Source organism: Lepisosteus oculatus, chromosome 5 (genome assembly GCF_040954835.1).
Source record: "Lepisosteus oculatus isolate fLepOcu1 chromosome 5, fLepOcu1.hap2, whole genome shotgun sequence".
NCBI classification, from domain to species: domain Eukaryota; kingdom Metazoa; phylum Chordata; class Actinopteri; order Semionotiformes; family Lepisosteidae; genus Lepisosteus; species Lepisosteus oculatus.
The window spans coordinates 6,819,055-6,830,320 of record NC_090700.1 but is presented as its reverse complement, the minus strand read 5'-3'; the positions used below and the strand labels follow the sequence as shown (position 1 = coordinate 6,830,320).

Here is an 11,266-nt window from a genome sequence, read left to right as displayed (position 1 = left end):
TGTCACATGACGCGCCGGTCACGTGGGTGGGCTGCTCTCTCCCCCCCCTCGCCCGGCTGTAGCGCTGGAGGCGGAGGCTGGAGAGCTTTTTGCGATCGTGTGTTTCTTTTCTTTTTTACCCCACATGAGCGCATTATCTAACGTGTATACCTATGCGCAAAAACCAAGAGATAACGTGTGAGACAGCGCTGTGTGGTAGCCGGTTTGCTTCAGCCTGCGCATCCCCTTGCATTGTGCAGGCGGCAATGGCGTTAAGGTCTGGATACTGGCATTGCGCAATCCTGGTTCCCCGCTGGCACCCCCCACTGTGCAGTTGCACAATTTCAGTCGTTGGTTGCGAAACAGCCCTTTTAAAACAAAATGACTTGTTGCATGGGCTGGCCCTGATACCCATTAAAGCTACTGGTAAAGACGGGCTGCGTTTCACGGACGAATGCCGAAAAGCATCCTGTCCTCTTCTACACAAATAAAAAAATAGCCTTCCGTGTTCGTGTGCAGCAGTACCGCCAACACTTGGGTTATTTTTCTGACACAGCGAATACCAATTTAAAACATAGCACAATAAAATAATACTTCACTACACCAAAATATATTTCCTGATAAGTGGTTAACGTAGTCTGATGGTACACAGATTACAATCTCTTAGGTAGACGCAAAATTTCCAACCAAATAACTGGCTGCTTATTCAATATTCATTGAAATCACTGAGCAATTTTTGACTTTTTTGACATTAACAATGGCATTTAAAACATACAAGTGAAAAATGCAAATATTAAGTTAGGTCTTAAGGAATGCATGCCAGTTGACATCAGACTGATATCCGCCGGAGATCGACACTGTTTTCTGACGGGAACCATTGGGACGCGTGTTCAGTGTTGGTATTGCCCAACGCACCTCTCTTTCGGTGGTCTTTGAACAAAGATGTTCACTTTCATGCACTGGGATGACAGATTTGTGAAAAAGGGTCGTGCTGTACGTGTTTTCTTGTGTAAAACACGTTACAATAGGAACACAGCAGCCTTGTCAGAAAGCTTAATTTATATATATATATTTTTAGATATTGTCACTAGTTGTGTACCCGAGGATTTCTAACTAATTTAAAGTATTTTAAGTAAATAAGCGAACTGGTTATATTGGTTTTACTGGACCCAGTGACTGAAAACATTGCGAGCGGAGTATTTTCTCTGAGCTGCGCACACTGTGATAGCCCTGCTTCTCGGCGTTATTTCACCAGCTCTACTGTATTAACTAATAAAGTTACGCAAGATCGGGTCTCGGCTTTTGTGGCGAAGGGAATGCTTAATCCTACCCGTAAAGTGTCGAAATAACTCATACGTTTAACTTCTGATTGTCTTAAAATTGCTTCCATCATTCTGCGTCAACTTTGCAAAGTTACACTATATTATGTCTAGAAAAGAGTCTGTCAAGTATGCGTTAGAATCAGATGTCAAATCTAACGCTGTTTCACATTTGCCCCTTTATTCGCAAAGTCTAGTGACGGTATTTTTCCAGCTAGGTTTTAAAACTTTCGTCTTAACTAGATTAGAAATAATATAACTGAATCAAAACGAAGGTACTTTTTATTCTTGGTAATGAATTCTTACACATCACAATGGATATGTGGAGTTAACGTACTTCTCGGCTTGTGTCCAAGAAACTACAAATGCAAACACAATTAGAAAAGACAGAAGATCAGACATTTCTAAGAAACCTTCTTACTCAGAAGGTTGCAAGTTTAACTAGACTAAGACATTCCGTGCGCCTGTTGAGTTACTGACAAAGTTTCAAGACCCATTCGCCTTAAGGAGATGGTGTAAATGACGAAACCGATGCCATTGCGGCTCAAAAGAAGCGTGAGGTCTTTGATGAAAACCGCAAACATTGAGAGCCAAAATGTTGGACTAACTGCAAAAAAAATCGTTTCCATCTGCCCCGCCCATAAACTATAACGGATCTTGATTGACAGTTTCCATGACAACCCACAATATCTTTCTACGTCAGCTATGCATCCGGGAACTTCCTAGTTTGATTGACAGTTGCTATAGCAACATACCCAGTCAGCCGCCATTTTGTTAGTGGATTTTTTTCAAATAATTTCCCTTCCCGCCGGAATAATAAATTTATTTAAAAAAACTAATGGCAACGGAATTTGAAATAATGCATCGTCGGCATCAGGTTAAGGAACTCGGGAGGCGTATGAATTTGTAAAAGGTAAATATTTTGAGGCTGCGCCGACCTGAGCGGTTGTCCGTGTCTCTATGGTCTGCCGGGCCGGTTCGCTGCGCAGGTTTGGAACGCGCGCCATTTTGTGAAATTTACAAAAAAAACATCCTTGCCCAAGAAAACAAGGTTTACAGCTGTTGGATCGACGGTTTTTGGACAGATCATTTCGGAAAACTACGTCTTGGTGCAGACGGGAGTCACTGGCGGCGAGCATTTGCCGTGGTTACGGGAGAAGGTTCGTTTTTTTTTTTCTCCAGCCCCTCTCAACGAGCAAGTTTGTGTTTAGTTGTTGGAGAGGCGCTGTTGATTTGGAAATTGAATTGACACCGAGTCCGGAGGAGTGAGGGCTGTTGGTTTGGAAATCTGAGGGGCTCGCTGGAGGAGAGGAGAGGCTGGAGGATTTTACTTCACCCCACGGCACACGGGACCCCAAATGAAGACTAATTTTCACAGAAGGCGAGAGAGCGATACGAACAGATAAAGGTGAGTTCCGCCGCGGAGAGTTTGGGAGATGTAGCGAATGGCTCGTACCGCGCTCAGACCAGCGGGGTTTGTTGATATGAATGTTTCCGCTTCGCACAGAGGGCAAAATGTTGGATCCGACAATTCCGAGAAGCTGAATTGCCTTCTTTATCATATGCGATGTGATTAGGTTGTTACCCGCCGATAGCCAGTATCTGATGCGTGGTTATTAAAAGCAGGCCATAAAGGTCTTTGAATAAACGTAGCCGTCCTTACAAATGACAGGTCCTGTGCTCTGGTGTATACGGTACTTTCACTTCTGTGTGGGGCTCCTGGAGTGAGTTTCTCCTTAAAACACAGTAACGTTTTGTGAAATCGCATTTGACACATGCGTGTGTTTACAAATAAGCCGCAGCTTAATACCATTCTTCGTTGTCTTGGCAGTATGCAGCGGAGCTCAAGTACTGAAAAGTGGGGTCGTTCTTGGTTTTGGTTTAGACAAACGGCCGAGGACACGGATTTAGAAAACGTAACTTTTCGTTTCGGAGGTGTATTTTTAGGGGCGATCGACGGTTTTTGCAGAGACGGCACTGGTGTGTGAAGCGGCTTAGCCAAGTGCCGTCGAGTCGAGAGTTGTTAAGCGCAGCAATTTGCGATGTGTGCTGCTTGATATTGTACATTTGCAACTGTGTGATTTGTATCAATTATGGGATTATTTGATGAAGAGCCGCTACCCAGCCGTAGCACTGCAGCCGCGCTGTTCCCGAGCACGTAAAACTGCCCTGTAGCTCTAGCGGTGACAAGGATGATCAGGGCCTGTTCATGACTCTTTTATTTCAAGGATAAAAAGATCTCACGATTATTGGCTGGTGTCGTTTTTAAGCGAACCTCCACTTGTTTGCAATACCTGTTTGTAAATTGCTAGAAAGGAGACAGGGTATGCAAAATGTTTGCAACCCTGGAGGGGTCTCGGAGACCCAAGAGTTGAGCTCCCCATGAATCTGGGGGGGTAACCCAGTTAGCTAGGTCTTTAATTTCTTGGTGTTGGCCCACCATTTTCAACGACATCTGTGTTTTGTAATCGTTTGTTTTTTTTCCTTAGGTGAACAAAACTAATTGTTTCTATCTCGGAAAATAAGGAAAACCTATATCACGTATTTTTAATGCTGATTATTTTTACATTTCTAGCACGGTCGAATAGGTACAAACTTTAACGTCTATGTTTTGCCTTTGTTTTAATGTTAACCGAATTATTATTTAAAAACATTCTAAATAACGATTAAGAATGGCTAATTTCGGATTTTCTTAGTTTAAGCAGGTCTGTTTCGTGTAGCAAAATAGTGGGAATGGGTGGATCGGTGTAGTTACCGTATGAGTCTGATTTTTCCCAGGTCTTTTTCCTTCAGTTTTCTGTCTGCTTCGTTTGAATTAGATATTGTCAAATATTGCCCATCAAAAGCCCTTTAAGAATTTTCACACATTTATTTAGAGAACACTTTGATCAGTAGCTCCTTGTTGTGGTTTTTAGAGTTGTCAGAATAGTTTCTGTTGGAAATTAATTGTTTGAAATTGAAGGCACTGTCATCTAAAATGTAGAACGTGGTGATGTAGGATCATCGTGTCTAAGATGTTCTCATGTTGGTGCTATGAGGACCAAGATAGGCTTTTATTTTATAATAATGGTTGAACAGTAGTTGATAATCCGTGTAGAGGTAATCTTTGCTCTGATGGTAAGTTTGATGCATTTAAAGTTGACAGTACATCCAATGTCAAAGAAGTCATGACCCATTTTTACACAGTGTTGGTTTTGGGACGCAAGAAAAGGAGGTAAAAAATTTGATTGGCCACCCAGGTATGATGATGATGTGCGGTACGGTATTTAATACTAAAGGGTTCACTCCAACTCGGCTAGAGGTCATGGAAATGGTGTTTCTTAAGGTCTTCTGCCTTGACTACAATTGCTTTATTTTTATGTAATACTGCATGTAAAAGCACTCATGATTGGGGATGACAGCTGATAATACAAGTCACATAGATAGATGATCAGTTCTTGACCTGTCCTATATGCAGTCAGCTGTAGATGATTTTGGTTGTTCCCTAAAATCACTTGTAATGATTTTAGGGAGAATTTTGGTGAGAAGTTCAATTTCAGAAGTTGGCTGAATGTGTCCTGATGAAACTGTATGTATTTGAGCAAATAAAATGTGACGCCGAACTTAGTCCGCTGTGGCTAGAAGTTATCCACGAATAAATCTTTATCATGAATGTATTTATAATTTAGGACCCGGAAACATTGAAGAAACCATTCTGGTTTTTAGGTTTGCCTTGTAGGTTGGACAGAATAGTATTCACCTTGTTAGTACTTTTTTAGTTCAGATCAGTTTGTCTTGGTAAGTGAATTACTGTTTACCACAAAATTGTAGGCAAGCTTTTCTCTTAGGCTGTTCTGTTGATGCCTGTAAATTCTGAACAGCTTATAATTACCTCTCCAATTATAGCTAAATCACTGTCAAACTGTACCAGATGAATGCAAAAGACTACCCTTCTATCTGATCCCTTATTTGAATACATATCTGTCTTTATGTAAACACCTGATAGACTGCTAAAATGCAGGATTTAGAATCTTATTTTAGATCAAGGATGCAACAGCTGTAAGTGACAAAGCTGGAAGAATCCTCTTGATTTTTGTCATTTGCTATTCCTGTATGTGCCATGCAGTTTGATGGCAGCTGTTTTCTATCACCAAGGGAGGGAAATGCCTTTTTAAAAATTCTTTATAAGCACAAAATTGTAGAAAGATTTAATTTTGGTTTGGGATCAAAGCAGTCATTTCCAAGAATAAGTGAGGTTTAATATTTTGATGTTCTCAACAAGAATACTGATAGTGCAGAATTGATAGCTTGTATTTCAGGATTTAAAGGATGAAACCTCTTGAGTTTTTCTTCAAAATAGTATAACTTCTATGCCGGAAAACATTTTTTTCAAAGCACTGAGTATTTTTCAGCTGTCTTAAGAAAAGTTCTAATAAGTAGGCATTACTGAAGTTTAATTTTTATTGTTGAATGTCCAAAACCTAAATGAAGAATTCGTCCTGACATATATGATGGTTTTATATATCAGGACATAAAAAAATCGTGTGGACCTTACTAGGTCCTACAATTAGGTAAATCTAACCTCAGGTGACAAACAACACATAACAGATTCCATTATGTAATTATTTACTTAAAACATAAGCCAACATGCAGAAGCCATGTGTGAAAAACTATGATTCAATAGCTTGTAGAACCACCTTTAGCAGCAATAACTTGAAGTAATCATCTGTATGAGTTTATCAGTCTCTCACATCGTTTTGGAGGAATGTTGGCCCACTCTTCTTTGCAACATTGCTTCAGTTCATTGATGTTTGAGGGCTTTCATTTATGCACAGCTGTCTTAGGGTCCTGCCACAGCATCTGAATGGGGTTGAGGTCTGGACTTTGACTTGGCCATTCCAACACCTTGATTCTTTTCTTTTTCAGCCATTCAGTTGTAGATTTGCTGGTGTGCTTGGGATCATTGTCCTGTTGCACGACCCAATTTCGGCCAAGCTTTAGCTGTCGGACAGATGGCCTCACATTTGTCTCTAGAATACTTTGGTGTAAAGAGGAGTTCATGGTCAACTTGTTGACTACAAGGTGCCCAGGTCCTGTGGGTGCAAAATAAGCCCAAGTCATCACCCCTCCACCACCGTGCTTGACGGTTGGTATGAGGTGTTTGTGCTGATACGACTTGTTTAGTTTTCGCAAAACATGGCGTTGTTCATAATGACCAAACATCTCCACTTTGGTCTCATCTGTCCAAAGGACATTGTTCCAGAAATCATGTGGTTTGTTCAGATGCAACTTTGCAAACCTAAGCTGTGCTGACATGTTCTTTTTGGAGAGAAGGGGCTTTTTTCCTGGCTACCCTTCCATGAAAGCCATACTTGTTGAGTCTTTTTCTGATCGTACTGTCACGAACTTTAACATTTAACATGTTAACTGAGGCCTGGCCTGTAGGTTCCTAGATGTAGGTCTTGGGTTTTTTGCGATTTCTCTGAGAATTTTTCAGTCTGAGCTTGGGGTGAATTTGCTGGGACGCCCACTCCTGGGAAGACTGGCAACTGTTTTGAATATTCTCCATTTGTAAATAATCCTTCTCCCTGTAGAATGATGAATTTCAAATTGTTTGGAAATGGCCTTATAACCCTTCTCAGATTGATGAGCAGCAACAATTGCTTCTCTGAGTTCATTGCTGAGGTCTATTCTCCTTGGCATGGTGTTAACACACCTGAATGCTCCAGACCACCAAACTGCCAAACGTTCTACTTTTATAGAGGTGGTCACACTTCCTGATGATCAACTAATCAAGGGCATTTGATTAGCAGCACCTGGCTGCTAACTACCTTCTTAATTCCCATGGAAGCCATAAGGGTGTACTTAATTTTTCCCACATGGTTTCTGCATTTTGGCTTACTTTATGTTGAATAAATAAGGACATAGTGAAACCTGTTATGTGTTGCCTGTTATCTGAGGCTAGATTTGTCTAATTATAGAAGTTGGTGAGGACCAGGCGATTGTTATTTATGCCCTAATATGTAAAACCATTGAATTGAAAAAGGGTGTACTTTCTATTTCAAATGACTGTATATGTTTACATCATTTTTGAGCATTTATATGTTATCAAGTGCTACTTAAATTATGTAAAATGTGCTACTTAATGATGTAAAATGTTGGGGATTTAAGTGACTAAATTATATTTCTATGTTTTTGATGAATAATGCTTTCATTATGAAATGAAAGACTTGTTCATAGTCTTGACTACTAAAAGGGCAGCCTTTAAAACAGGAATAATATAGCTATGGCAAAATACAAAGCTTAAGAAAGACCACCATACTCATGTGGTAGGTTGGCCTTCTGTACTAGTCAGATGATATAGTGGACAGCAATGCATATTGATGATGTTTAAAAGGACCTGAAGAATCTCGAAAAATTGGCAAAAAACCTTAGACAATGAGAAGATTCGAATGGAATCTATTACATGTAGGAAACCAGAATAATGTTCATCAAGTGAGATGTTAAGCATATGTTATGACGTGAAGGACCACCTTTGGGAGGTAAATCTTATATCTAATAGCACAAGTGTCTCTGCCATGACATTTCCAACAGTATTTTTCTGAGCTATTGGAATGGCATGCTGACTTGGATGAATTATTGTCATGCTTTGCAACAAAGATATTGTCAAAGTCACTGGTATTTTTAGTTGCAAGATTCATATTATTTAAAACTTTGTTGAATGGCAGGATAGCCTTTTATCTGAAATGGTCAAATGTTCTAATGTTTATTTTGGTACTGGCTAAGTTTATTCTTTATTGGTTAAGTAGAAATGCAGTGGTATGCGATACTGGGAACTAAAATGATTGAAGCTATTCAATATATTCAAGCTACAAAGATCCACAAGAATTGATGAGAAGACTATACAATGCTGTCTTTGACAATCTACCGAATTCCAGACAATTGCGTGTGTCACATCTGTGAAATTAATAAAAATCATAAGTCAGATGTAATTGTCTACATGTAGATAACACATTTCTTATTCCTGGTTATTGGGAGAGTTGTATGGCATAGACACAGGCCATCTCTCTGTGACTTTCAGAACAGGGACAGTTATCACTCCTCAGTAGCTAAATGAAATAGTCCTCTGGCATAATTCCTGCTTGTAACGCAGGATCACTAGCTGTCCTTTTAGCAGAGAGATTTTGGTAGGATTTGCTTTGAAATATATGGATCCTAAGTTTTTTATTGGAAAATGAAAACCCTACTGCATAAGTTTTGTATGTAATTCCCATTCCTCAGTCCTAAAGAGGGCACAATCCTTCAGGTTCACAATGAATGAGCCTGGTATACCGGATTCTGGAACAACATTCCAAATGGTGCCACCACCAGCATACAACTCTTCATTTGCTGACTTCATATGGTATTATCTATTGGTGTTTATTTCACCTCTGCAGTCCCACAAACCATGTGATTCAATGCCAAAAGCTGTGTTCTCCATACATGATACCAAATATCCATATGGCCAATATAGGATCTAGTGACAAGACAAGTAGGACCAACACCTGAGTACTACTAGTGAGGCCAACTGTGTGTAAGTAACCCTGTCAGAAATGTCTGCTGACTGTTCAGTTAACAACCAGCAATTTCAGTTTTTTGGGGGAATGTGTACTGTATGTGGAGACTTATCAGTATTTTGTGTACTAGAGGAACATGTATGTAGATAATTTAAACATACAGGGGCGATGACAGTATAAATTGAGTAAGTGAAAAATATGCTTTTTTTAAAGTAACTAAAGGTTAGAACGACTTAATCCTAATTATTGTGTAAATATTGTTTTCATAACTAGGAAATGTTTTGCAAAACTTCAAAGTAAATGTGATTTCCTGTTTGTTTGTTCTACTTTGTATCTTTGTTACTTGTGTTTTTTTCAAAATGAAGATCTCTCTATTTGGATCTGTCCTTCCATTAGTCAGTTTTTGAAAAACAAAAACCAAATATTCTTGCTTTTGTTAAGCGCCACCTTCTAAAACTAGTTAGCTTTTGGTGAATGAATTATACAGTTATTTAAGTTATGTGGTTTGAATCGGGGTTTCTCTGTTCATAAATCTTACTTAGTTTGGTATTAACCCCAAACCTAATTAGGTATTAACCTGTTCATTATTGTGCTACTGAAAAGAAGATTCATTTCAGAAACAGAAGTTATGGGGTCCTGAATGAAATAAATATCTACTTGTGATGGGATGGCATAACATGGCGGCACTGCAGCCTCACAGCTCCGGAGTTCTGGTTGTATCTCTGGAGTTTGCATGTTCTCTTTCATTCTGTGTGGCTTTTTGCAGGGTGCTCTGGTTTCCTAACCCCATCCAAAGACATGGTTGCGAGGTTCATTAGTGTCTTTAATTCATCCCCGTGGATAAATAAGCAGCTTTCTGAAGACGAAAGGACAAAGAGAAACGTTGCATTTAAAACACTGAATTTCAGTGTGACTGAATTTTATACATGATGTATTTCATCTTATTATTTCAATTCTATTTTAAGAAATGTAAAATAGTTCAGAAACATAAAATATACTTTTAAAACGAATTAAAAAAAATAGTTTAAGTAAAGGGGGGAAGCATGGTGGTGCAGTGCAGCGCTGGGGACTGTGTGGAGTTTGTGTTTTTCCTCCCCCCAGTCCAGAAACATACTGGTGGGTTAATTGGCCTCTGGGATAATTAGCCATGCTGTGAGTTTGTAAGGCGTCCCATCCAGGGTGTGTCCTGCTCGTGCCCCTTCCTTGCCGGTATAGGCTCTGGCTCCGCTGGGACCCTGAATCTGAAAAAGCAGTTAGAACATGGATGGATGGTTTTAGCAAAGTTGTAAAAAGCAGCACACTGTGCATAACCGTTGTGTAAAGTTTTTTTTCTTTCAAATTAGTTTCAGAGAAAAAGTTCTGTTCCTTGCAAAAGCATTTACCCCTCCTAATAATATCACGTTTTAATCAATTGCCATTTAAAAAGAAAAATTCCACTCATAAATACATTTTATTTTGTGTAAGTATTCAGCGCCGGGAGTCAGTACTTGGTGGAAGAACTCTGGGAAGGAATGACTACTGTCGGTATTTTTGGAGTGGTCTATACCAGCTTTGGGTTCATGTCATTATGTCCGTACTTCCAGGTGAAATTGCTCCAGCTCTGACAAGTTCATTAGGGATCATTGGACTGCAGTTGTGAGCCTCAGCATACTTTTCTGTTAGATTCATGTCAGGACTTGACTGGGACACTCAAGGGCATTCACTCTTTTATTGTGAGACCTCTTCACTGTGGCATAGGCCTTGTGCTTCATTCTTCCTGGAATATGACTTTGACCTAGTTTTAAATTATTAGGTAACTACTGTATATTGCACTATCCTGTTTTCCTCAATCGGACAAGCTTCCTAGTCCTAAGTTATGGAGATGTTTTTCGTCAGTATGATGTTGCGAGCGCCAGGCTTGATAGTTGGGATAATGGCTTGGTAATGTGCTTGGCTTGGCTCATGCCAGACATAATGCTTTGCATTTAGACTCTTGTTTGACCTTAATAACCTATAGACCATATGTCTAATGTATATCTTGTTTAAGAGGTAAGATGAGTCTTTTATTAGTTAAAGGCTTCTTTCTTTCCATGCGCCTATATACGCCAGTTCTGTTTAAGGTCCTAGATATTGTTGATGTATGAATAGTGACTTCCATCTCAGACATAGAATTTTTCAGATCTTTCAAAGTCACTGTTGGCTTCATGGTGGTGTCTCTAAACAGTTCTCTTTATGGCCAGATACTCTATTTAGAAGAACGGCTTGATCTAGGTAGTCTGGTCTTGTGATGCAAATTCAACTTCTTAATGTTAGACTCCACTGTATGTCCTACTATATGTAACTTTGTGATTTGTGCCTCTCTAATACTTTATCCCTGATTTGCAGTATTGCTGTGTGGGTTGTGGCTTTAAATTTAATATCTGTAATAGGGATCATACACAAAATGCATTTACT

At 39.5% G+C, this 11,266-nt stretch overlaps 1 protein-coding gene across 5 annotated transcripts in view; it reads left to right on the top strand.

The window, feature by feature from the left end:
• Positions 1 to 2,039: 2,039 nt before the first annotated feature.
• Positions 2,040 to 11,266, top strand: part of dyrk1aa (dual-specificity tyrosine-(Y)-phosphorylation regulated kinase 1A, a) — a 46,713-nt gene continuing 37,486 nt past the window's right edge. For 3 of the 5 annotated variants that reach the window (XM_015341385.2, XM_015341383.2, XM_015341382.2), the window contains exon 1: positions 2,042 to 2,706. The gene's annotated coding sequence lies outside the window, so the exon portion shown is untranslated. Of the gene's footprint in view, positions 2,707 to 11,266 lie in introns of all 5 variants that reach the window. The other 2 variants (XM_015341384.2, XM_015341386.2) reach the window with 2 other exon arrangements.